The sequence below is a fragment of the Macaca fascicularis genome, chromosome 15, assembly GCF_037993035.2.
Source record: "Macaca fascicularis isolate 582-1 chromosome 15, T2T-MFA8v1.1".
In the NCBI taxonomy this organism is placed as follows: domain Eukaryota; kingdom Metazoa; phylum Chordata; class Mammalia; order Primates; family Cercopithecidae; genus Macaca; species Macaca fascicularis.
Window position 1 is genome coordinate 69816167 of NC_088389.1, and position 26734 is coordinate 69842900.

The 26734-nt window shown below is 34.6% G+C and overlaps 1 long non-coding RNA gene across 10 annotated transcripts in view; it reads left to right on the top strand.

The window, feature by feature from the left end:
• The window catches only part of LOC141406893 (uncharacterized), a 934563-nt gene that overhangs the window by 53854 nt on the left and 853975 nt on the right, over positions 1-26734 (top strand). The gene's annotated exons all lie outside the window — the stretch shown is intronic.

Sequence of the window (26734 nt, forward strand, 5' to 3'; positions counted from 1 at the left end):
TATGCTTTTAGGAGTTTTATAATGTCTTAGGAAACTTGTGTAACTTCTCAATAGCTTCAATAGATTAAACTTGATTAGTATGTCGTTGTAGATTGCTGTCTAATGAAGCAAGCCTGCTGAGCTTCATCGTGAGATGAGATGAGAATGAGTGGGAATAATCTACCCAGAATACCTACTTTGGAAGGTGAACTTAGTAAGTACGTAACAATGAGGAATTGTAGAGTTTTTGGGAGAGGAGGTCAGAAAGAGAATTTGCTGAAATATTCTAGTGCCAACCTATTTATTTTGGTTCTGCACATTCCTGATGCTTAGGGTTCCATTCTGTCTTTTTTGTGTAGCTCAGATAATTCCATCTTCAGTATGAATCAGTAGCCCTGAGATTTGAGGTACAGTGCAGGAGAGTGTGGGGCCATTTATGAATGGCTCTAAGAAGGGGACTCTAGCTCAGAGTAGAACAAGTCCATGTGATGATTTGAGCTCTGAGGGAGCTGCTAGGAGGAAAATAAAGAGTTAGGCATTGAGGCTGGATAAATCTATGAAGGCTTCTCTTTTATAACTCTTAGTAACATGTAAGTGTTAACTGCAGGGCTCAAAAGAAATGGGGACATGAATGCTCTTAGAATTCAGAGGGGTAAGGATTTAGGATGTTTTATATGTGTGTGTCTCTTTGTTTCTGTCTGCCTACCTTTTTGTCTCTCTCTTGCTCTCTCTCATACACACAGATATACACACAGACACAAACACACACATGCACACACAGATACATCTCCTTGAGTAACTAAAATAAAGACTGAGTGGGAAAAATTGGGTAATGGCTGAGTAAGACCTTAGAGAGTTGTAGTATAACCCACTCCCAGGTTCTTTTCTTCCTTCTTCCACAATAGAGATGAATGTCAAGAGAATAATTCTGAAATGCTTTGGAGAAAATTGACTTGAGAGCATATTTATTTTATATTCTACTCAGACCTTTTCTTCAGTCTGCTGAAGAGTCTGTCCTCCAAAATCTTTTTCAGTTGCTTGTTCTCATTTAGTTGTTAATAGAATGCATATCACTAAAGTTATAGAAGGAATAAAGGATCTCCTAATTTTTTTTTTTTTTTGAGACAGGGTCTTGTTCTGTCACCCTGGCTGGAGTGCAGTGACAGGGTCTCAGCTAGCTGTAGCTTTGACCTCCTGGATTCATGCAGTCCTCCCATCCGAGCCTCCCAAGTAGCTGGGACTACAGCCATGAATCAACATGCCCTACTTTTTTTCCCCTTTCTTTTCTTTTCTTTTTTCTTTTTTTTTTTTTAACTTTGTGTAGTTTCAGGGTTTTGCCATGTTGCCCTGGCTGGTCTTGAACTCGAGCTCAAGCAGTTTGCCCACGTTGGCCTCCCAAAGTTCTGGGATTATAGGCATGAGCCACCATGCCCAGCCTAGAATCTCTTCATCGTATAAACAATTTTTAAAATTAATCCAGATGAATCTAGAAAGTTGCATCTGAATCATATAGGGAACAAAATATATATATATATATATATATATATATATATATAGAGAGAGAGAGAGAGAGAGAGAGCCTGGTATATAGTCTGGTATATTTTTTTCTACATATTCTATATGTTTTAAAGCTTAGAAAACATAGTATATTATTGTAGGGGAGTAAGTGTATAGTAGTGTTTCATGAGGAGGTCAAAATAATGTTTCATGAGGAGTCAAAGATTACCGCATATTCAAAATTTGAGCTTGTTTATGGATTTAAATTGGGAAAATGGAGGGTTTAAATTGGGAAAATGGAGGGAATTATTGTGTTATGCAAGCCGAGATATTATTGTTTTCATGGAGCCAAGAAACTGCTTATTGACTTCAAAAGAGAAAAAAAAGGAGACAATGTCACATTACTGGTAGATTTAAATGAGTACTTACTTGTCCACTTAAATCTTGGAAAATAAAATTGAGTCTTTTTAGTCTGATATTATTTTTTATGTTTTCCCATCTGCAATGTCTTGCTACTGCTAGGCCTAATGGAAATTGCAGTGTGTGAGTTTCATATACCACAATCTGTCTTCAGTTTACTCCCTGACTTTCCATCTCTTTAAGTACTAAAAGTAACTGTAAAGTTGGAGTTAATATATTTTGATTCTCACATGTTTTCAGAATGATGCCTGCTCATCTTTAGTTGTTCTTGGCATTCTCTATCAGAGTTCATTGTGTTGACTAGAGAGGTTGACTATACCAAATAGTGTTTTTATATCCATAAAACAGTACTTATATAGTTGAACATATCAAATCTTATTGTAATTATTTATTTATGACTCTTGTCTCCTCAACTGCTGCCCACTAATTGTGAAAATATATTGGAAAGGCACTGTTATTCATTTAGCTTCATGGAATGGTAAATATCATATGCTCAATGACATTTCGTGGCATTTTAAACTAAATATTTCTTGAGTAGAATTCTTTTTTTTAACTTTTATGTAGGTGGGGATGTTGGAGATTATATGCAATTTCGTTCTTAATTTTTCTATGATCTTATGAGATCATAGCCAACCAATGGAAATGTCTAAATAGATTACTTGGTTTGTATAAGTTATTACTATTATTGTTTATTCTGCCTTTGTTTCATTCAAGAGTAAATCATAGATTCTAGGTAAAAGCAAAATTTGAAATTTGGGGCTTAACATTTAGATCTAAGGTACATTAAGTGATACCTTACCCTCCCGAAAGAGTAAATATACTTGGTTTATTCTCAGGTAATAATTTGGGAAGTGTAAGAAAATATGGATGAGTGAATTTCCTACAACATTGCAGTAGAAGTATCATGTGAAATTGATGCTCAAAGACCTGTCTATGAAGGCTAGCATTTTATGAAGTATTATGTTAGTAATGAAATGTTACCTTTGAAAAACACAAATAACTTTTTCATGTGCTTCAGTCTTGGAAGTTATCAGAAGAAATGTAGTGGCATAAAAACTGTGCAAGAATTTAGCCTTATTTATTGATACTCCATCTATATGCATAAATGAGATGTAATCATGTACCAAAGTACATTTATCTACTGTTTCTTGTTTAGGAATAGGTAAGAAACCCAGATTTAAATGAAAACCGTTTGTTTTATCTTATTGTCTTGCCTAAAGCCAACAGTTGATTGACTGCTATAATATGAATTTAGAGGTAACTAAAATCCCAATATTGTTGAAACCACACTACTGTATAACCTGTCAGTTCTTAGGGATGCACATAAAAGCCAGATACATTTTCACTTGCTCAGTGTATTGTGAACAGTCTAATAGTGCTTTTTTCTCTCTTGAAAATTCCTCATGGGCTTTGAGTTACATCTCAAGGGCTGTGTTGTGGTTTTACAATTAACCTCTTACAGTGAAGAGTATACAGAGATATTTTATAGTAGGTAACTCATTGTATACCATATTATTTCAGTATGTATGTGCCCAGAGCAATCTATAGTAGCAGCAGATAAAATGAAGGCAAAGTTTAATCCTAAGGGCTCTTTTAGAATTCCCTGTATAATTTTTGTTGCTATCACTTCTCCTGGAATGTTATGGTAGGAAAGCTTCCAGATCCCCACTTTATAATCACAGTTCCTTCTGCTTTTTTCATGGTGTCATGGTTCCTCAGTGAAGTGGGGTTTTCTTTTGTTTGTTTTCATTTTAGTTTTTAACATCACGGAGATGAATTCTTCTGTGTCCTTAGCTTCCTTGAGATGGCACTGTAAGCTATTTACTCCAGAATAAACTGTCATTTTTTCGAAAAAGGAAACACAAACATAGCTTTATTTGACAGTAACATACATTGCATTGTTTCAGTTTTAAAAGTTTATAATTGGCCGGGCGCGGTGGCTCAAGCCTGTAATCCCAGCACTTTGGGAGGCCGAGACGGGCGGATCACGAGGCCAGGAGATCGAGAGACGATCCCGGCTAACACGGTGAAACCCCGTCTCTACTAAAAAATACAAAAAAACTAGCCGGGCGAGGTGGCGGGCGCCTGTAGTCCCAGCTACTCGGGAGGCTGAGGCAGGAGAACGGCGTAAACCCGGGAGGCGGAGCTTGCAGTGAGCTGAGATCCGGCCACTGCACTCCAGCCTGGGTGACAGAGCAAGACTCCGTCTCAAAAAAAAAAAAAAAAAAAAAAAAGTTTATAATTTTAGAAAAGCTAATTTTGTACTAAGTAATACTCTGAGTGCTAATTCCTTTTTACAGTAAATTATTCCAATAAAATAGTAATTAAATGTTTCTTTTAGAAGGGATTGATTTTCATTTTGTTCTTTTTTTTTTCTCATTTATTTTTAGATTATTGTAAAAAAAAAAAAAAAAAAAAAAGGAAAACCCTCACAGTTTTCTAAAAGAATATAATGGAAAACATCTAGGTCATATATTTATTTCATCTAAACTCTGATTCCTGGAAACTTGTGGGAGAGAAGAATTGTAGTCAGTGCGCTGAAATGTTCATGATTATTAGCATCAATATCACATAGGAGAAAGACAGTAATTTTTTAAAATGGCTAGAAAAGTAAAGATCTATCATTTGTGTGTATAAGTGACAAACACACCAACTTTAAAAAATTTATTTTCCATAGTTAAATACATTCTGGAGATTTTAAATTTATAGAAGAAAAAGATCATCATATTCCTAGCAACAAGGAATAAGAACACATCAATTTGTGCCAAGGAAAGAGCAATGTGAAAACCTTAAGGGCATTATTTCTTCTTTCTGTGGAAACACAATGTTGGCAAATTATGCATTATTTTTTCTCACAATGAAATGAGAATAATAATAAAATACTGTACGCGAGTCCCTATGATAAATGCTTTATGTGTATTATCTCATCTAATATTATCCAAAGCACATGACATTATTGCTATTGCTCTTTTGCTGCTGAGGAATTAGGTTTGAAGGGATTTATGTCATTAGGAAATAAGAAATGGGATGTGGAATGGGGTGAATGTCCCAGTCAATGGAACTCTAGAGTCTGAGGTGTTAACTCTGAAGATGTGGATTTTTGTACTAGAGGAGACATTAACATCAACATTTCTTTCATCTTTTCCATCTCAGAATTTCTGCTTTCCCCTCTGCTCCTCTTCCCTACAAATACATATTTTCTACTAGTGATATTATAGTAGCAGCTTCCTTTTCTAATCTGAAAGTTAGGAGCAGATAAAGCTGTGGTACCTGGATTCCATAGCACAAAATGCATGTATATTTGTTTTCCTTATAAAATACTTACTAACAAAGCTGATGAGATTATATAGTAAATTGGGCTCTTGAACAAAGTTTTAAAGGAACTCCACTACTGGACTGTACTAACTAGAGTTTATTTTATGGCATCCTACTTTTAGTATAGAGCTTCTCCCTTTATTAGAAACATGCTGTTGCTCTTACAGATTCCTATTCAGCCTTTGGAGCCAATGTGTGATTTTTTTTGTTTGTTTTTTGTTTTTTTGAGATGGAGTCTCCCTGTGTCATCCAGGCTGGAGTGCAGTGGCGCGATCTCGGCTCACTGCAAGCTCTGCCTCCCGGGTTCACGCCATTCTCCTGCCTCAGCCTCCCGAGTGGCTGGGACCACAGGCGCCCGCCACCACGCCCTGCTAATTTTTTTTGTAGTTTTGGTAGAGACGGGGTTTCACCGTGTGTTAGCCAGGATGGTCTCGGTCTCCTGACCTTGTGATCTGCCGGTCTTGGCCTCCCAAAGTGCTGGGATTATAGGTGTGAGTAACTGCGTCCGGCCCATTGTGAGGTTTTCAAGAGCAGTTTCTTAAAGGTGATTTTTAGTTGCTCACTGAAATACTATTAACTAAAACTATTAATTCAAGTGTACCATAAAATTTTTTGGCTTCTTAATTCAAATCAGAGTGATTCTTGTTTGTCATGGGCTCTTATAACTCCGTCAGCATCAGTTGAATAGAAGTATGTTTGTGCCCATTTTAGTGGAGAGAATTTCTATCTGGATCTCATGGGGAAAAAGTCAAGGTTGAGGCAGTTGTTCTGTGCTTTGATCCCTTTAACATTTGTTCAGTTTTCTAAAGACCTGAGAATTACATGGGTATTGATCTGTATCAGTTGCTGTTGATAATCTTGGATTATTTTATTTTTGCATGAATAAAAAACAAATATGTGGAGTAAAGGCTGATTTCAGTATTACCAGTTTGATTGCAGAGATTTATATTTCCTCAGTTTCAATATAAGAAAAGTAAGTTCAGCTTTAAAGATAATTTTCCTTGTATTTGTTGGGTGTATTTTTTCAAAAAGAACTTGTAATGTTTTAGATGAGCTTGATAAACATGTACTTTGAGGTAATATACACACATTTTAATATCTATTTTTAGTTCTAAAGTTACTGTCATTTACAAGGGCATGTATTTCCAAAAACAAATAATAAAAAGCTTTTATTTTCATAGCTATTAAATTCTATAACAGTCTTCTTTATCTACCCAGTAGTTACCTAATTTCCATCTGAAATTACAGTTCTAGCAATGTATGAGAATTGGATTATTAACATTAGCAATAAAAAATGAAGAAATTCATTGGAATGAGTCATGTTACCTTTAATAAAAGCTTGACAAAAATTGGATTCTGCCTACTAACATAAATGGCCTAGCTAAATGAGCAAACAACTTTCTCTTCTTAGAACAAGTAGAAAATATATAAAGAATAAATAATATATAATAAGATAACAGTAAGCTGAAAATAAATGAAAAATATAGTGGTGAAATAAAATTATCAAGAGTCTGAATAGGCACAAATAAAACTAGATTCTTTAATTGTACTTTTCATAGTGCTATAAAACTTAATCTATTCATTAATTTCTTTGTATTTTTAACACTGTATATTTATTAAATAACTAGTGTCAAGAACTCTGTAGTCGTATGCCTACAAAGATATACTCTTTCCTTATAAAGGGAAAATAACTTGTATTAAGTCCTTTTTGCTATGTATTTTTACATATATTGTTTCACTTAATCTTTAAAAGTGAATTTGATAATATTTCAAAATACAATTTATATATAATAAAATAGTGACTCAGAGAAGATACCTAGAAGCTATTATTTTATTATTAAATCAATTTTTATTTGAAATATGTTCAACTTTTAATTTTCATTCAGAGGGTACATGTGAAGGATTACTACATAGGTATGTTGTGTGATGCTGAAGTTTGTGGTACAATTATCCCATCACCCATGTAGTGAGCATAGTATGCAACAGGTAGTTTTTCAACCTTCCCCCCTTTCCTCCCTCCCCCCATAGTAGTTTCCAGTGTCTGTTGTTCCCATCTTTATGTCCATCAATGTTTACCTCTCACTACAAATGAAAATGTGTGGTATAAAGTTTTCTGTTCCTGTGTTAATTCACTTGGGATAATGACCTCCAGTTGCATCCAAGGAGGACACAATTTAGTTCTTTTCATGACTTTCATATTCCATGGTGTACACATAGCATATTTTCCTTATGCAGTCTACTGTTGATGGAACCTAGCTTGATTCCCTGTTTTTGCTTTTGTAAACAGTGCTGCAATGAACATAAAAACGCATGTGTCCTTTTTGCAGAACAAATTATTTTCCTTTGGGTATATACCTATTAATGCGAATGTTGGGTTGAATGGTAGTTTTGTTTAAAATTCTTTGAAGAATTGCTAGATGGCTTTCCTTAGTGGCTGAACTAACTTTCATTCCCACCAACAGTGTGTACATTTTCCCTTTTCTCTGCAGCCTTGCCAGCATCTATTGCTTTTTTGACTTTTTAGTAATAGCCATTCTGACCAGTGTGAGATGGTATTTCATTGAGGTTTAGATTTGCATTTCTTTGATGATTAATAATGTTGAGCATTTTTTCATGTTTGTTGGCCACTTGTATGTCTTCTTTTCAGAAGTATCTGTTCATAACTTTTGTCCACTTTTTAGTGGGATTACTTGTTCAATTTCAGAACATATTGGCCTATTAACATTTTTATTTTCTTCCTGGTTTAATCTTGGGAAGTTGTATGTTTCCCCAAATTTGGTTGAGTGTTGAGCTTAATTTCAGAATTTATTTGTTAGCTTTCTGCCTCAATCATCTGTCTAATGCTGTCACTGGAGGTGTTGAAGTTTCCCACTATTACTGTATATCTGTCTAAATCTTATTGTAGGTCAAGAATAATTTGTTTTATGAATCTGAGTGCTTCAGTGTTTCATGCATATATATTTAGGATAGTTAAATTTTGTTGAATTGAACCTTTTTTATGTAATACCCTTCTTTTTCGTTGATCATTTTTGGTTTAAAGCCTGTTTTATTTCACTTAAGAATAGTAACTCCTGCTCTTTTTTATTTTCTGTTCGCATGGTAGATGTTTCTCCACCCCTTTACTTTTAGCCTGTTGCTGTCATTATATGTGAGGTGGGTCTGTTGAAGACAGCAGACCGTTGGGTCTTATATTGTATTATTATCCAGCTTGCCTCTTTATTCCTTTTAAGTGGGGCATTACACCATTTACATTCAGTTTTAGTCTTGATATAATAGTTTTTGATCCTGTCATATTGTTAGGTGGTGGTTTTGTAGACTTTATTGTGTAGTTGCTTTATAGTGTCTGTGTGCTGTGTGCTTAAGTGTGTTTTGTGGGAGCAGTTATTCATTTCTGTGTTTAGCACTCCCTTAAAGACCTTTTATAAGGCCAATCTAGTGGTAGCAAATTCCCTCTCTGATTGCTTATTCAAGAAATATCTTCTGCTTCAATCACGAAGCTTAGTTTGGCATGATATGAAATTCTTGGTTGAAATTTTTTTTCATAAGAATGCTGTAAATAGGCTCCCAATCTCTTCTGGCTTGTGAGGTTTCTGCTGAGAGGTCTGCTGCAAGCCTGATGGGACTCACTTTGTAAGTGCACTGACCCATCTCTCTAGCTGCCTTTTAATATTTTTTTTTTCTTTTGCATTGACCTTTATGACTCTGGTGACTCTGTGCCTTGTGAATGGTCATATTGTATAGTGTCTTGCAGGGATTCTCGAAATTTATTGAATTTTCATGTCAACCTCTCTAGGGAGAGTGGAAAAATTTTTGTATACTACATTCTCACATATGTTTTCCAAGTTGCTTATTCTCCCTCCTAATCTCTCAGGAATGTCAGTGAATCATTGGATTGGTCTCTGTATGAAATCCCATATTTCTCAGAGGTTTTGTTCATTAAATTAAAAAAAAATTGTTGATTCAAATAACTGGTGTTCAAACTCTGAGATTCTCTTCTCAGCTTGGTCTGTTCTGGTGTTGATATTTTGAACTGTATTATTAAGTTCTTTCAGTGAATTTGTCAGTTCCAGACATTCAATTTGCTTTTTTTTCTTAAAATGGCTATTTCATCTATCAGCTCTTGGATCGTTTTACTGGATTACCTGGATTGGCTTTCAACTTTCTCCTGAATCACAATGAGCTTTCTTGCCATCTAGATTATGTATTCAATGTATGTCATTTCAGTTCTTTCAAACTGGTTAAGAACCATTATTATAGAGCTAGTGTGCTCGTTTGGAAGTAAGGAGACACTCTGACTTTTTAAATTGCCAGAGTTCTTGCACTGATTCTTTCTCATCTGAGTAGACTGTTGTTCCTTTCATCGTGGTATAAATGGAATATATTCAATTGGCTTCATTTCTGGGTACTTTCAGAGGGCCAGTGCTTTGTAAAGGATCTTTATTTGTGGCTAGATTTTTGCCCTAGTTTTCACAGACAATGAATGTTGGCAGAATATTTTTGGTATTGTGATTTGGGCTGTTATTCTGTAAATTGTGCTTAAGTAATGACCAGCACACGGGCTCCTACTCAGCCGCATGGGTCTTTTGTATTTCAGAATGTTCATGGCAGCACTCTGTGGTAGACTGGGGAGATACAACCCCTTTACCAAGCCTGCTCCTAGGCCTTGGGGAAGCCCCCTTCAATAACTGGCATTAAGCCAGACAGGGGCTTTAGGAGGGGCTGGTGGGCAAGAGGGTCTGCAAAACACATGTGCTCTAGTCCTGCAGGAAAGTTCTACCCTGCTGTCTGTTGGCCCTGCGGCCAACTCAGGTTAGAGCTACTCAGAGGAAGTTGGGGGATGTTAGCGGATGTGCATCTATGTCTTCGTTCTGCTGCATCTGCCCCATGCATCAAACCCCTTTGGGCTCCACATGCACTGGAGTGGTCTTTGCGTAGTCTCCAGGCAGATCTCCCTGTCAGTTCAAATGTCTGTGAAGGTTGTGGGATCTCCTGTAGCTAGGATCCTGGAGGCCCGTAAGGAGAGTGGACTGCCCTGCTATCCCTTCTCTCACCTCTTCCCTAGGAGATGTTCAGGGCTGGAAACTAGTTCTTGCATTTGGCAACCTTGCACAAGGTTCCCAACTTTCTCCCTCGTCATTCTCGGTGCCTGCCTTGCCTCTCTATCAACTCTTGGTGTTTTCTTTCCAAATATCTGTTCTCTATCAACTCTTGGTGTTTTCTCTCAAAATATCTGTTCAAAGTATGTTGGTTTACTTGATATTTTTATCTCTCGGTGGGAGTGGCACTTCCTGGCTGCATCTAGTCAGCTACCTTCTCCTCCTATTTATTTATTTCTTGAGATGGAGTTTTGCAGTATTGCCCAGGCTGGTCTTGAGTGTCTGGCCTCAAGCAGTCCTCCTACCTCAGCCTCCTAAGTAACTGGGACTACAGGTTTGTGCCACCACACTCAGCTACAGTGTTTTAATAACTAACTCTAAGACAATAAGAGATACTTAACTCATTTCACATGAGAGAGATTGATGAGGCTATTGATGATGCCTTCTTACATAGTATTATTTCAGACTGTGTGCTCTATTTTTAAAAGATTTTGTTGTAAATTTTGAAATAATAGCCAAAAAAGGCAATCTAAGCTTAATGGCATATTCCTGTTGTTCATGGACAACCTCTAGAATGTTACCTACTTCAACTTCTTTTACATTATTACAAACCTGTATATGATGCATTGTTGTACATTTTCTTGGACAAACACAGAACTCTAAGTTAGCCATAGTAATTTCTATGCCTATTTACCAACTGGAACATTAAAATAAAATTTTTAAATGCGGCAAAAATGAATTGACATTTCTGAGATTTCAAATTCTCAATATTATATTTTGAGGTAGAATTTTTCTATCCTATTTCCTATACTCATAAAAATAAGGCTGCCAATTCACAGTAATTTGAGCTTGGACTTTCACCTGATTTGCTGGTAACTAATGGTAGATTTAAAGTAGTTTATCCCTGACATTTGAATAGTTTCTTTATCTGAATTAGTGTACAACCTAGATTCGTGAAACATGCTGACATTCAACAACATACATGGAAATTGAGTACTAGTTCTGCCCGTTAACTAATTGTATTTTGTGATTAGTTAATAGTATGAATAATATGCAACACACGAGGTATTTAACCTATTTAAAAAGGAAGGTTTTAGAAATCTATAAGATATTTTATTTAACTATGATTAAGTTTAACCTACATAAAACCCTATGTATTATAATAACCTATAATACTATTTGATTATTTTGATTCAAATATTATTAAGTGCATTTGCATGCAAAAATTCACACTTTACTTTCATAATTTGGTCTGTATAAGGAGACTAATATATGAATATACTATAAGGAAGATTAAAAGAGCAGAGGGACTGCCAGAAGAAATTAAATGAGATAAAATAGTTCTGACTGAGAGAAAAAAAGTTAGGGGAAGGAAAAATAAGAGTGACTGATCAAAAAAAGTAGGATCCTGAGCTCAGGCATTGTGCCTGCCTTGGTCTCCCAAAGTGCTAGCATTATACACGGCCCAGAGTTTGAGACCAGCCTGGTCTCATCTCTACTAAAATTCAAAAAATTAGCATGTGACTGTGGTCCCAGCTACTCAGGAGGCTGAGGCAGGAGAATTGCTTGAACCCAGGAGGCAGAGGTTGCAGTGAGCTGAGATTGCAACCCTGCACCCCAGCCTGGGTGACAAAGCTCAACTCCATCTCCAAAAAAAAAAAAAAAAAAGTAGAATCCCAGTGACAAAAGCTTCTGCAGATCTGCTGCGTTGTGACTCTCCAGTGTAATTATTTAAAAATGGGCCCAGTCTGCCTGGGATCACCAGAAGTCTCCTAGAAGTTAACAAGTACAGTGATACCAACCTGTTCTAGAACCAGCGCAGCCAGGGCCAGAACTGAAAAAGGGGGAAGAATTAACTAGTGCAAGGCCGAAAGGGAATTATTTGGTACTTCACAGATTCAACAATGCATTGGAGAAGAGCAGTGAATGGCCCCCAAATTTCCCATTGCTGTCTGGTGAAGCAATAAAAAGAGAACACTTGCACAAGAGGTAAATTAACATTTTTTGATTGAAACTGTATAAATAAAAGCTGCTCATGTAATGTTTAATATACATTTTGCTGTATAGTGCATTTGTTGGTTTAATCTCTATACCTCACTTTTGGTAAGATTAGTTGTCTTCTGTTTCAGATATTCCCATCTCTATTGAAAGTCAGCCATTGAAGGGCCTTGTTAAAGAGAGAAAAACCCCTATACAAACTGTCTGAAGGGAATTTTTGAAAGAAGATATTGGCTATAATTCAGTATATGTTTTTAACAAAGTAGGTTTGGGCATATCCAAAAGTTTCTTCTCTGTCTCTCCACTCCCCTTCCCCACCTGTCTCTTTTTAAACTGCTTTTGGATAAGTTATTAAAAACACAAAGTGAACTACTAAGCCAAAATGTAGTTAAAAGTTAAAAAATATTAAGAAACACCTAAATTTTTCTTATTGGTCAGAATTGTCACTGATAGTGTTACTCTCAGTGTGCTTGTATTAGTGAACTTTACTTAATTAACTATGGAGCTTTGTGACTCTATTAAGTTTCTGAGGATGTTTTCTAGAGATGTTTAGGAATTAGGACCCTCTTCTGTGACAACCAATAAGAATAATTGCATATGAATAATTTTATGCATAAAACATTTTTCCTATTCAAGTACAATATAGTAGAACCTTAAATATTTGAAAAACAATTGGCCCTATAGCTTTATGTATGTTTTAGTTGGTACGTGAATACTTTTGTTTTGTTATTCTTGTGAGACAAAATCCCATGATGATCACCCACATTTGTAGAGAAAATTGCCTCCTTTCCCTCCAAACATCATAATAGCTATAAAAAGGTAGGTTTTAACCAATAGGAATAAGCCAGTAGAATGAATGTCAGTGTACTTATGTTTATGATTAAGTGTGTTTAAATGTGATTAAATGTGTTTCTATGCTGCTTGTTTCATTAGTTTTTCATCTTGGAATTGAAATGTAAGGAATAGTCCAAATTAACAGGGAATAAAAATGTTTGCTGTAAAATGATTGCTAAAGAAACAGGATATGGCAGAAATAAAATGTTTTGAATTGGAGGCTAGCACTATAAAATGAACAGATTATAGTGGGGCCACTATAATCATAGACACCAAAAGTCTAACTCCAACTCTGTCATTTATTTCTTGGTAAGGCCAGAAAAGTTACTTAGCCCATCATTCTCTTTACTCATTTACCTATGTGGAAAGGTGATAGGGCCACATGTGAGAAATGCTTTGGCGATACCTCAAACATGTTAACTGTTTTCTCTTAGTGAAATGGTTTATATCCTGTAGGAAGGATCAGCTTGATGTGTAAATTTTCAGGATGATGGGTGTTATTAATTATTTTTAAAAAGACACATTTAGAAATAAAGTAATATATAGTTTAAAAGGAGATATTATACATTGAAACATATAATGTTCATTAGCAGCAGCAACATTGTCATTATTAGACCTTATTTTAGACCACTGTGAATGCCATTAATATTAATATGTAACAAATTTAATTTAAAAATTATTACAAAATTGGCTACTCTTCAGATATAACATCAGATTAAATAAGTATTTTTGTAAAATATAATTTTGCTATCACTATACATAATATTTAGAAATGTTTGTTGGAGATTGGCCAGTGAATCACTAAGGAATTATAGGGATAATCAGTTTTATTAAATACCTTATTTTGTTTACTGGAATCTTCTGTACATTCATTTAGTTTGCAGATGGTTTTAATTTGTAGTGGTTTCAATAAAAAGAACTGTGAGCTGTTCAGTTATAAACCAAGTAATGAACAATATAGCTGTAGGAAATTTATGGCTTGTCCTCAGAAATAAATGTGATCTGGACATTTTAATATTCTAAATATCACATTTATCAAACTAGTTTCAGAATATGAAGGGTATGTTTATGAGACTTTGGATATATTTGGAAGATAATTACTGATTTCTATCAAGCTATACGGTGACTCAAAAGCTTGGATTAAAAAAATGTATAGGCATTGATTCTGGAGTATGTGAGCATAAATAGGTCTGAAATTATCAAAGCTCATTGCTTTTTGTGATGCATCTTGCATATAGATTACTCAGAAATCTTGGTGAAAGTGAAACAAAAGGAAAGTGCTTTCCCTAAATTTGTGTGCTAATTAAGCTTGGAGATTAATAAATATACAGTAAATTAAAGCGGGTCAGTTTCAATCACAGATACTTTATGAATTAATATTTTTACAAAACAAGAATCATAAATCCTGTACTATATAGTGACACAGATATTTGAATCACAAATATTTATTATATCCAAATGTCTCACAGGTTGCTTTGATGGTGTGTAGCTGATATTCTGTTATCTTCTTTTTAAAGCACCATTTATTTTATATTTTTATTTTCTTTCTTAAAAACATTTAATACTAAATATGCAATATGAAAAAACATTTAATTTGGGAAATATAGTAAAAAATGTGTATTTCAGATGTGTACATGCTTTACAATTCTCATTGTCAGTTCTCTTTCATTTTCTGGATTGAGGTGATAACTACAGCAAATATTCCGATGCATATTTAACATGAAAGTTATCCTATTTTTTAACAAAAAATCTAATTATTGTATTGATGCAGATTATAATTTGAAATCATTGATACATTTTCAGTGGAGTTTGTAATCTTAAGAAATATTTTAAAAGGTATGCAGTGTTTTAGAGTTGTTTTGTGTATTTCTCCATTTAAAATGCCAATATTTGAAGAATTACCTTATTTCTGGAGAGTCCAAGTTTTCTGCCACTTTTGTCTTTGGTTCAGAATTACCCCACTTTGACAGTCCATTATAAAGTCCTGTTAACTTACAAAACACAATTGAAGGATGTATTAATGAGATAAACATTTTCTTCTCTAACTTAGTAGAGTAATAATAAGCAAATATATTCCTTTCCCTTACTTCTGCCACTATTTTTCTTTTAAAACAGATATTTAAAATCTCAGTAGTTTCTTACATGGTGTCTTCAGATGCTAAATAGCTGGTTTCCTATAAGAATTATTGAATGAATAGGTTGATATAGTCTTGCAACAACACTTAATGATTATGTTCGTGTTAGTATTAGGTTGGTGCAAAAGTAATTGTGGGCAAAAGAAGCAATAACTTTTGCACCAACCTATTTGGTAGTTATTAAGGTCCACAGAAGTCTTAGCTGGTTTTTTTTTTTTTTTTTTTTTTTTTTTTGTGATGGAGTCCAGACTGGAGTGCAGTGGTGCAATCTCAACTCACTGCAACCTCCACCTCCGGTTCAAGTGATTCGCCTGCCTCAGCCTCCCGAGTAGCCGGGATTAAAAGTGCCTACCACCACGCTCAGCTAATTTTTGTATTTTTAGTAGAGACAGGGTTTCACCATGTTGGCCAGGATGGTTAGCTGTGGTTTAAATTCACATCCAAGTGATACTCTACTAGGCAGCTTTATTGTTCATTTTTTTATACCTTACCAGTAAGAAGTATAAAAAATTGGTAACTGACCTTTACAGGCACTAGTTTAATATTTGTTCACTTACCAGTGTATGTGTGTGTGCATGCAGATGGCTTTAACTTGTAATGGTTTCAGTAAAAAGAACTGAGATGTTCTGAATTATAATATACATACACATATATAACTTACATGCACACACACCTAACATAAATACATATCTTTGTGTGTGTTTATATAGAGATGTTTTTCTATAATGTATGATTATTTAAAATATATTCTTCATTATGGTTTAACATGAAGAAACTTACTGTTCAAATGAAATAGAAAACAAAAACAAAACCTAATGTTCATGGAATTTACATTACACTTTCATATGCTTACTCTTTATATTAAACAACTCATGACTTATCACACTGAAAAAATAGGTTTTGAAATATCTATATTATTTAAATTTAGTTGGGAAAATTGTTTCTATGTCATGAGAATATATTTTGGTTGATTGTTTGGCTTAAGCTAAAATTTATCATTTCAATTGTACAGAGTCAGATAACTATCATGAATATGGCATTTACAATTTTTTTTAAATGGACTACAAATCTGGGTAGTTTGAATTTTTTCTCTTATAATTATGTTATTGATAAAATAATGTGTTAGAAAATGGCCACCAAAGGAAAAAAAAACATTATTTTTTTCTGCCTTTGTTTGGAAGAACTATAGAGCTATCATAGCCTCTTGGACCTGGTTCAATATATTTCCTATTCAAATATAGACAGAAGGAGAAACAAACTATCTCTAGTACGAACAAATATAATTGGCCAGATGGACTTCCATCTCCACACCTGGATCACCATAATGTGTGCCTAGAACAATCAAAATGCATGACTAATGACATTTGCACAATATGAAGTTATAATTACATGTAGGGGATTCTTAGGATGATTTATTGCTCTGAAAAACAGCTGCTAGAGCTTCACCTCTACTTCGTGTAAATTATTTAGAAATACCCATAAAATTAAAGAAATAAAACTAAACGAACTATTCTGACATAGGAACCAAAAACCTCAAAGAAAATATCCAATAGTATACTTTTCTTTCTGTTATAAACACATCCAAAACAAAGCAGATAGTGAAATATCAGTATCCAAAACATGGTAAGCCTTCTTTTAAAAAACGAAAAAAAGCAATAAAAACTAGATGCCTGCAGCCAAAAAAGCCACAGTAATTTTCAATGCGTTCCATACTTACAGATGTTTTTTGCCTGCCCAATTTTTAATTTCCCCTTTTTATTAGTATCTTGGTGGGAGAGTAAATCCTGATGACTAACTACTGGAAACTAGTCAGTCATATTATCTCTCCACACTACATAAAGGGGCACTTGAGACAAGCTCAATCAGCCAGCTGTGCTGTTGTAGGACTTAGTTTCTTTAACTGGTGATATGAGGAAGAGAGGAGTCACCCACAGTAGTGGTGATGAAGACAGTGAATTCTGAGTGGACCACTCTGGCTCTGAAGTTACTGCTGTGGTTTTGCTTCCATCTTGGTTTTACTCCCATCTTCCAGAGCTGCCTTGGACCAGGCTGTTACTCCACTGGTTCTCAAGCTGCAGCATATCCATGAGTTAAACTACACATCTCTAATATACTTGCAATATATATATATACACACACATATATATTTTATTAACCAGATTCCATATGTTCTGTTTGCAAGTAGTTACCTTAACTGATTAAATTTTAAATTCATAGATAGGAAGAATCAATATTGTGAAAATGGCCATACTGCCCAAAGTAATTTATAGCTTCATTGCTATTCCCTATTAAACTTCCACTGACATTCTATACAGAATTAGAAAAAACTGTTTTAAAACTTATGTAGAACCAAAAAGGAGTCACGACAATCCTATGCAAAAATAACAAAGTTGGAGGCATTATGCTACCCGACTTCAAACTCTACTACAAGGCTATAGTAACCAAAACAGCATGGTAATGGTAAGAGAACAAACATACGAACCAATGGAACAGAGTAGACAGCCCAGAAATAATACTGTACACCTGCAACCATCTGCTATTAAACAAATATGACCAAAACAAGCAATGGGGAAAGGATTCCCTATTTAATAAATGGTGCTGGGATAACTGGATAGCCATATGCAGAAAACTGAAACTGGACCTCTTCCTCATACCATATACAAAAATCAGCTTAAGATGCATTAAATACTTTAATGTGAAACCCAAACTATAAAAAACCTGGAAGAAAATCTAGGCAATAAAATTCAGGACATGGGCACGGACAAAGATTTCATGACAAAGACACGAAAAACAATTGCAACGAAAGCAAAAACTGATGAATGGGATCTAATTAAACTAAAGAGCTTCTGCACCACAAAGTAAACAACATCAGAGTGAACAGACATCCTACGGAATGGGAGAAAGTTTTTGCCATCTATCCATCTGACAAAGATCTAACATCCAGCAGGTACAAGCTACTTAAACAAGTTTACAAGAAAAAACAACCCCATTAAAAAGTGGGCAAAGGACATGAATAGACACTTGTCAAAAAAAGACATACATGTGACCAAAAAACTTATGAAATCCCAACATCACTGATCATTAGAGAAATGCAAATCAAAATTACAATGGGATATCATCTCATGTTAGTTAGAATGGCTATTATTAAAAAGTCAAAAAAACAACAGATGCTAGTAAGGTTGTGGAGAAAAAGGAACACTTTTACACTGCTAATGGGAGTGTGAATTAGTTCAACCATTGTGGAAGACAGTGTGATGATTCCTCAGAGACCTAGGGTCAGACATACCATTTGACACAGCAATCCCATTATTGTGTATATCCCATTGTTGTGAATATAAATTATTGTATTATAAAGATGTATTCACACATATGATCATTGCAGCACTATTCACAAGAGCAAAGACATGGAATCAACATAAATGCCCATCAATGATAGACTGGATAAAGAAAACGTGGTACGTATACCCCATGGAATACTATGCAGCCATAAAAAGAAGTGAGATCGTGTCCTTTGCAGGGATGTGGATGGATTTGGAAGCCATTATTCTCAGCAAACTAATGTAGAACAGAAAACCAAATACTGCATGTTCTCCCTTGTAAGTGGGAGCTGAATGTTGAGAATACATGGACACGTTGCGGAGGGAACACTACATACTGGGGCCTGTCAGAGAGTGGGGTGGGAGAAGAAGGGAGCATCAGGGAGAATAGCTAATTGATGCTGGGCATAATACCTAGGTGATGGGACGATCTGTTCAGCAAACCACCATGGCACACTTTTACCTATGTAACAAACCTGTACATGTACCCCAATCTTAAAATAAAAGTTGAAAAAAAAAAAACTTATTACTTAACCTTAAGTTGAATTTTCTTTCGTAATTTCTATGGAATTATGTATATGAAGAACTTATTACCAAAAAATACTCTTAAACAATTCAGAAATTATTTAACCATCCATTTGTTCATCTACATATATGTACTTTTGATTTCAATTTCTCTATTTTTAATGGTGGGGAACATTAAATAACATCTACCTTGTTCAAAAACGTTTAAATGCGCAGTTTGGTATTGTGAACCATATGCTCATGGTTGTACAACAGATCTGTAGAAATTTCATTTTCCATAGCTGAAACTCTATACCCTTGGCACAGCAATTTCCCATTTTCCTATACCCCCAGCCTTTGGAGACCACTATTTATTCTACTTTCTGCTTCTGTGAGTTTGGCCACTTTAGGAACTTTATATAAGTGGAACCATGTGGTATTTGTTCTTTTGTGAGTAGCTTCATTCACTTAGTGTAATGTCCTCACAGTTATCCATGTTGAAGCATATGATAGGGTTGCTTTTTTAATAAAGCTGAATAATAATCCTTTGTATGCATATATCATATTTTCTTTATCCATTCATCAATATATCAGCATTTAGATTGTTCTCACCTCTTAGCTATTGTGAGTAATGCCACAATGTACATGGGAATGCTAATACTTCTTTGAAATAATTTTCAGGTTTTTTTGGAGATACTCAGAAATTAAATTAATGGATCATATGATAGTTCTTTGTAAAGTTTTTCTGAGGCAACTACACTGTTTTTCATAGCAGCTGCACCAGTTTACGCTTATACCAAGGGAAGAAATTGTAACGTGTTCCAATTCAATTTTTCCACATTCTCGCCAACATTTCGTATTTTCTGGCTTTGGGTATTTTTGTTTGTTTGTTTTTGATGATGACATTCCTAAGAGGTGTGAGGTGGCATCTCGTGGAAATTTTTGATCTGCGTTTTCCTGATGATTGTTGATGTTGAGCATCTTTTAATATACATGTTGGCCATTTGTATGTCTTCTTTGGAGAAAGATATATTAAAGCCACTTGCTCATTTACAAAATTTGGTTATTTGATTTTTTACTATTGAGTTAGAGCTCCTTATATATTTGGTTGTTAATCCTTTATGAGATATATGGTTTGTAAATTTTTTTCCCATTCTGTGTGTTGCTGTTTCACTCTGTTGATTGTTTACTTTGCTATGCAGAAACTTTTTTAGTTTGATGTAGTCTCACTTGTGATTTTTGCTTTTGTTGTCTGTGCTTTTCTTATCTTATTGCCAAGATCAATGTCAAGGAACTTTTTTGTTTTCTCTTAGGAGTTTTAAGGTTTCAGATATAACATTTAAGTCTTTAATCATTTTGAGTTGATTTTTTATGTGTATTCTAGGAAAGGCTTTCATTCTTTCGTTTGCAGATATTCAGTTTTCTCAATAATATATCTACAAGAGACTATCCTTTCCCTATGTGTATTCTTGGCACCTTTGTCTAAGATTATTTCATTATATATGTGTAAATTTATTTCTGGGCTCTCTAATCTGTCCCAGTTGCCTGTGTATCTGTTTTTTCACCAGTGCATACTGTTTTGATTATTGTAGCTTTGTAATATGTTTTGAAGTCAGAAAGTGTTAGGCCTCCAGCTTTATTCTTCTTTTATAAGATTGTTTTTATTATTTGGACTCTTTCTGGTTCAATGTGAATTGTAGAATTGTTTTTCCAGTTTTGCAAAAAATGCAATTGGAATTTTGATAGGGATTGTATGGAATCTGTAGATGATCTTGTGTAAAATGGACAACAGTGACAATAGTAAGTCTTCCTATCCATGAACACTAGACTTGGTATTTGTGGCACACCATGAAAAGACTTCCGTTTATTGGTATGTTTTTAAATGTATTTCATAAAATTTTTGTAGTTTTCAGTGTACAAGTCTTTAGGTTCTTTGGTTAAGTTTATTCCTAAATATTTTATTTTTTTCTTACTACTATAAATGGGATTGTTTTCTTAGTTTACTTTTTGGATTACTCATTATTAGGGAATTAAAATTCCACTGATTTTTTTATGTTAATTTGTATCCTGCCACTTTGCTGAATTTGTTAGTTATACCAGTTTTGTGTGTGTATAGAATCTTTAGGATTTTCTACATACAACATGTCATCTATGAATAGAGACATTTTCACTTATTCCTGTCTCAATGGATGCTTTTTATTTTCTTTCCTTTTTCTTTATTTTTTTAAATAGCTTTGGCTAGGACTTTAGTACTATGCTGAATAAAAATGGTGAGTGGACATTCTTGCCCTGCTCCTAATCTTAGAGGAAATGTTTCCAGTTGTTTACTACTGCTGAGTATGATGTTAGCTGTGGGATTTTCATATATGGTGTTTATTATGTTGAGGCAATTTCTGTTCATTCTTAGTTGTTGATCTTAGTGTCTTTTATTGTTACTACTATTTTTAGATTCTATATTGCATTTATTTCTGCTTTAATCTTTGTTACCTTTTTTTCTGCTAATTTTCAGCTGAATTAGTTTTTCAAGTTTTTTAAGGTATAAAGATAGATTGTTTATTTAGGGTTCTTCTTTTTAAATGTGGGAATTTAATAAAAACTTCTCAATGTAAACTTTCTTAGTTCTGGTTTTGTTGCATCCTGTAAGTTTTGATATTTTGTTTTTGTTTTGTCTCAATATATTTTTAAGTTTACCTTTTGTTTTTTCATAACCTGTGGTTGTTCAGAAGTATATTGTCTAATTTCTACAAATTTTTGAATTTTTCTGTATTCCTTCTGCTATTGATTTTTAGTTTTATTCTAGTGTATTTGAAAAAGAAACTTGGTATGATTTCAACCTTTCTGAACTTTTTATGTTTTGCTTTGTGGCCTAACATATCATCTATCCTGGAGAATGTTCCATGTGCTCTTGAGAAAAATGTGTATTCTGCTGCTGTTGGGTGGAATATTCTGTATATGTTTCTTAGGTTCGTTTGGTCTAGTGTTGTTCAGGTATTCTGTTTTCTCACTGATTTTCTATCTGGTTTTTCCATTCATTATTGAAAGTTAGTTACTAAAATATACTATTATTATTATTTGTCATCTTTTCCTCCTTCAGTTCTGACAATATTTGCCTCATATATTTAGTTGCTCTTCTAGTGAGTGAATATACATTTATTATTGTTGTATATTTATAGCTCCTTATGAATTGGCTTTTTTTTTTTTGTCATGGTATAATCTGTTTCCTGTGACAGTTTATCTTTTTACCTAAAATCTATTTTGTCTGATATAAGCAAGGTCACATGTGTCCTATTTTTGTTAACATTTGTATGGAACATCTTCTTACATCCTTTTGCTTTTAGCCTTTGTGTGTCCTTAAATCTAAAGAGATTATCTGTAGACAGCATATTGTTAGGACTTATTTTTTCATCCATTCACCTACTCTCTCTATATATGTTTTTATTGGATTTTAAAATCAATTTATATTTCAAGTAATTACTGACAGGGAAACACCTATTCTTGCCCTTTTGTTGTTTTTTGTCTTTTCCCTCTGTTTTTTCCCCTTTTTCCTCTCTTGCTGTCTTCCTTTTCGTTTTGTTGATTATTTTTCTAGTCATATGCTTTGATTCCTTTCTTATTTTTTCTTTTGTGTATCCTCTGTAGTATTTTCTTTGTAGTTACCATTAGGCTTTCTAAAACATCTTGTAGTTATAACTGTTTTAAGCTGATACAATTTAACTTCAATCACATACAATCACTTCTCTTTTGTTTCAGCCCCCTTCATGTTATTGATAGCACAAATTATATATTTGTATAGGGTGTGTCCATTAGCATTTTAAAAATACTTTTGTCCTTAAATTTGATACCAGTGTTAAAAGTTATTTACATACTATTACAGGATTCTGTGTTTGTCTAAATATTTACCTTTGCTGGCAATCTATACTTTAAATATTTTTGGGTTGCTACCTAGCATCCTTTCATTTCAACATGAAGGACTCCTTTTACCATGTCTTGTAAGGCAAAACCAGTGGTGATGAACTTCTTCAACAGACATTCCCCGATGTTTTTCTGGGAACGTCTTTATTTCACTTTCATTTTTGAAGGACCAATTTCTGGTGTATAGTATTTTCCATTGGCAGGTTCTTTTTTTCGTCTAATACTTTGAATATCATTTTACTACCTTTGGCCTCCATGGTTTCTGCTGATAATTCTGCTAAAATTATTATGGAGCCTCCCTCGTATGTGAAGAGTCAATTTTCCCTGCCTGCTTTCAAAATTCTCACTTTATCTTTTATTGGAATTTGATTATAATTTGACATGATGTGGTCTTTTTTACTTTCATTCCAGATAGGGTCCATTGGGCTTCTTGATTCTGATGTCTGTTTCCTTCCCCAGACTTGGGTAATTTTGCCCATTATTTCTTTAAATAAATTTTCTTTCCCTTTCTCTTCTCTTTCTGAGACTTCCATAGTATATACATTTGTATGGTTGATGGCTTTTCATATGTTCCTTATGATCTCTTCATTTTTTTATTTCTTTTTGCTCCTTTAAATAACTTCAAATGACCCATCTTTGAGCTCACTGCTTCTTTCTTCTGCTTGATCCAATCTGCTATTAAGTCCCTCTGTTGAGTTTTTAAATTCAGGTATTTTATTCTTCAGCTCCAAAATTTGGTTCTTTTTAATATTTCTTACCTCTGTTGGTATTCTCATTTTGTTCTTACATCATTTTTCGTGAGCTCCTGAGTCTTTATGATAGTTATTTTGAATCTTTTGTTAGATAATTCATACATGCCCATTTTTGAAGGTTAAAATCTAGAGATGTATTTTGTTCCATTAGTTAATGTTTCCTGGTTTCTTTGTGTGACATGTTACTTTGTGTTGAATTCTATACGTTTTAAAACATAGCCAACTCTTCTAGTCTTTACAAACTTGTCTTCCTACGGGAAAGACCTTCCCCAAGAGGCACACTAGAGATTCTGAGGGCCTCCCAAACCTTTTCAGTGGATGCATGTTTTCTAGACTTTTGCATGTAAATTTCAATAGAGATTTTTGCCAGTTTCTTTTTTCAACAACTCATAATCTCTTGCTCCCTCTGCTGTCTGTCTGTGGCTCTGCAGGTTCTCTGCATCTGATGCCAACTGCTCAGCCTTTTTGTTCTCAGTGGTCCCCCAGGCCATATCTAATCAGCTTTCTCACACAGGCAAGACAGAAACTATTTCCTTGGGCAGCCACCTTAGAAGCCAGAATTTTAAACACATGTTCCATCTCTTTCCCTCCTGATATAGAAGCTAGGACTTGGGAGTTTCCTTCCAGTAGTACTGTGATGTGAAGGGGGATGAACTCTGACTAATAAGCACCACCAATTTACCTACTGGTTTTGATGCATCTGGTTTTGTACTTTCATGGGGTTCAAGAGCCTTTTAACTGGCTTCTGAATATTTTTCCAAAGGGAATTGGTCCATATATTATTGCTGAATTGGTGTCTTCATTGGGTAACAACAGTCTAGGACTTCATATTTTGACATCTTCCTATCCAGATTTCAATTTTCTAATTATCTTAAGTGTAACAAAGTAGAAAATAACCTCATATAGCATTGTCTGTAACCAAAAAAAAATTAATATTTAAATCTTGTATTATTTATTGCTACATTACAAATTACCACAAAACAAAGTGGTTTACAATAATTATGCTTACTATCTCAGAATTTCCACAGGCTAGGAACCTGGGCATGCCACATCTGGGTCATTTAGCCGCAGTTTTTATCACAGAACTGTACTCAAGGTATTAGACTAGGGCTTCAGACATCTCAAAGCTTGTCTAGGGAATGATCTGCTTCCAAGCTCACTGGTTGTTGGATGGATTCGGTTCTTCATGGGCTGTTGAGCTGAGGATCTAAGTCTCTTTCCTGATGTTGACTGGAGGCTACCCTTAGTTTCTTGCCTTACAAACGTCTCCATAAAGGCTGCTCACATAATAGCAGCTGACTTTGTTAAATTCAACAAGTGAGTGAGCAAAAGAATGTGCAAGCAAGTCAGAAATCACAGTATTTCGTTACTTAATCCTGGAAGTGATATCCATTATTTTGCCATATTCTATTTGTTATTAGCAAGTCACCATGTCCTTTCCAACTCAGGAGGGGATTATTCAAGGGTGTAAATAATAGTTGGAGATCATGGTGGCCATCTTACAAGCTGTCTACCACAGAACTTGTGTAGTTATTTTGGATTTTCTAAACAATATCAAAGAGAATTATATGATGCATTAGTTGTGCTATTGCAAAGTTTATATGATATTGAATTATTTATTCACACTGAGGCTTACACTGTTCCTGTGCAAAATGGAGGTAATGATGCCTACCTCATAGGGGTACATACCATACCTCAGAAAGCTTTTAAATTTTAAAGCATCATACAAATGACTGATGGCTACTGCTAATATGCTATGTACTTACCTGGGTTTCATGATAGAGTATAGTGCTGGAATGACTACCTCATACACAGTATTTGATAAATAAATGTGTGTCAAATATAGAAAAGTAAAGTAAAAATGTTAAGAACAAAGTAAAAATGTTAAATAAGAACAAAACATATTACCATATGACCCAGCCATCCCATTACTGGGTATATACCCAAAGGATTATAAATCATGCTGCTATAAAGACACATGCACACGTATGTTTATTGCGGCAGTATTCACAATAGCAAAGACTTGGAATCAACCCAAATGTCCATCAGTGACAGACTGGATTAAGAAAATGTGGCATATATACACCATGGAATACTATGCAGCCATAAAAAAGGATGAGTTTGTGTCCTTTGTAGGGACATAGATGCAGCTGGAAACCATCATTCTTAGCAAACTATCACAAGAACAGAAAACCAAACACCGCATGTTCTCACTCATAGGTGGGAACTGAACAATGAGATCACTTGGACTCGGGAAGGGGAACATCACACACCGGGGCCTATCATGGGGAGGGGGGAGGGGAGAGGGATTGCATTGGGAGTTATACCTGATGTAAATGACGAGTTGATGGGTGCTGACGAGTTGATGGGTGCAGCACAGCAACATGGCACAAGTATACATATGTAACAAACCTGCACATTATGCACATGTACCCTAGAACTTAAAGTATAACAATAATAAAAAAAAGAACAAAACATATATGCTCTTTAGTCAATAACTATATAGGAAACCATGGGATGAGTGTGTGAACCTGCAAGTGGTTCTGTTTAACTATGTTGTATAGTGAATAAAGGGCAATGTCGGAGGCAAAGTCAGGTATGTACTTTGGGGTCTAAGTGTCTGGCCAGGTTGTCTGGGATTTTTTTCAATGAAAAAGAAGAAGGGAACTTTAAAAGGTTTTCGAGCAAAGTAATTGTGTAATTTAGGCAGATTTATCATATTTACTGTGTGAATCATACATTAAACCTATTACCACATTACTATGAGTATATATAGGTTCCAATTTTGGAAGAGTTTTATTTTCTTATAGTATCGTTTGATTGAGACTGCAGCAGAACAAGACTGTGCTTGCAAAGCAGCATAGTATACTCCATAATTGACTTTGATAGGCAAACTATAGAATTAGAGCCAGGAACTAGATTCATAAAAAAAGAGAAACTTCACCCAGTGCTAAATAGTATTACATTTACCAAGA